Source organism: Talpa europaea (genome assembly GCF_964194135.1).
Source record: "Talpa europaea genome assembly, chromosome: 4".
NCBI lineage: Eukaryota > Metazoa > Chordata > Mammalia > Eulipotyphla > Talpidae > Talpa > Talpa europaea.
This window is the reverse complement of record NC_140070.1, coordinates 56,616,543-56,618,079: the sequence shown is the minus strand read 5'-3', so window position 1 is coordinate 56,618,079 and position 1,537 is coordinate 56,616,543. Positions and strand designations below refer to the sequence as shown.

The 1,537-nt window shown below is 47.0% G+C and overlaps 1 pseudogene across 1 annotated transcript; it reads right to left on the bottom strand.

Annotated features, from left to right (window-relative positions):
• Positions 1-354: 354 nt before the first annotated feature.
• LOC311170229 (dual specificity protein phosphatase 16-like) lies at positions 355-1,154 on the bottom strand (annotated as a pseudogene). Its single transcript has one exon. The product of its transcript is annotated as a dual specificity protein phosphatase 16-like (transcript).
• Positions 1,155-1,537: the final 383 nt, after the last annotated feature.

Genomic DNA, 1,537 nt, shown 5'->3' with positions numbered 1-1,537 from the left:
AGATGGAGCACTCAGGCTTATTGCTGAGTCCAGCTCCTCTGAGGGCAGGTGGAGTGCATTGGAGCACCTGCGCCAGGGGGCTGTCCTCCAGCAGGGGCTTCTGGATGCTGGGAACACTGGCGGAGACACCGGCCTTTGCCCTGTTGTCACTGAGGCAGTGGAGTTGGCATAGGGTTGGCTGAGGGATACCTCACTTTTCTGTCCACCCTTTTCCACTGCAGGGATAGGTACATTTGGCTTACCAGGTGCAGTAGCCTGAGTCTTCTCTATGGCCCTAAGGCTCCAGTCTAAATCTTAATCTTCTCATAGTCCAGTAGTTGGCCCAGAAAATTGAAGTTTGGATAATAGGTCTTTTTATTTCACAATTCTGTAAGCTTCATTGAGGGACAAATCCATCCTCTTCATGATGTAGGCAATTGAAATTGTGGCTGATTGAGGGATCCCAACCAACAGTGCAGAGGGATACAATCATGGGAGGCTTTTGCTTTCTCAATGAAATCTACTGATTTTCCAATCATTGGCATTTTTGCAAAAGTTATCACTCATGGGTAAGAAGTAAGTCTTGGGGATGAAATCAGGCTTTGGATATGTGTTGCTGGCATTTAACACATAGCCAGCCCCATTCGGCTGCATCAGCTCCTTTTTGAGGAAATCATGCTGGCAGCCAAGGCTTGGGTTAAGAAGAATTTGGGTAGTTCAATGTTGGCAGCAGTTACTCAAGGCTGAGAAATGCAGATAGAAAGGATAACATATATTCCTTCAGAGGCCAGGGAAACAATGGGGAAATTCAGCAAAGCCACCTGCACACAGGTAAATGGTATTGAAGCTCAGTTTACCCAGAAGTACAATCAAAAAACTGTCTAGAGACAGAAGACCATGTTTTTGGAGCTCTGATCATAAACGACAATCTCTGACTTCAGTGAGCATCCACCATTTGGCTGAATGCTGGATGAGTGTTGCAATTAACACTTTGCCCTCCTGTAGCCTTCACTTCATCAGCTTCCAGCAGTTGACATTAATGATTACCAGAAGGTGGGATGCATTGTATTCTACAAATGGCAGGCTATCAATTAACAACACTTTTCTATCCTACTTTCCAGCAGAGCCACCGATCTCTCAGTAGCAATTTGAGTTCTAATCATTTCATGGACCATTGTAGGAGGCAGGAAGGACACAGTGCAGGTTTTCTAATCCAGCAGACCGGAGAGAGTCCTGGAGACCTCGGTGACTTTTGCATGCTTTTATTTGGATTAACCAGGTATATGGCAGGCAGGGGTACTGGGGAGGCCTGGCAGGCCTCCCAGCCCCTAGCAAGTCCTCAGTCTATCAGGGCTTTCTGGCATTCTCTGGTGCTTCTCTCCTCTCTGCTTCTACTCTTGGTTCTTTCATTCATTCTGCTTCTACAGGCATCCCCATGATGCTGTCCTTAAAAGCCCAGTCTTAGCCCAGGTGAATCCCATCTACATATGCCCACACCCTACTCCAGGTGCCCGCCATCAGGCATGCATTCAGTACTGCAAGAATCCATCATCTATCC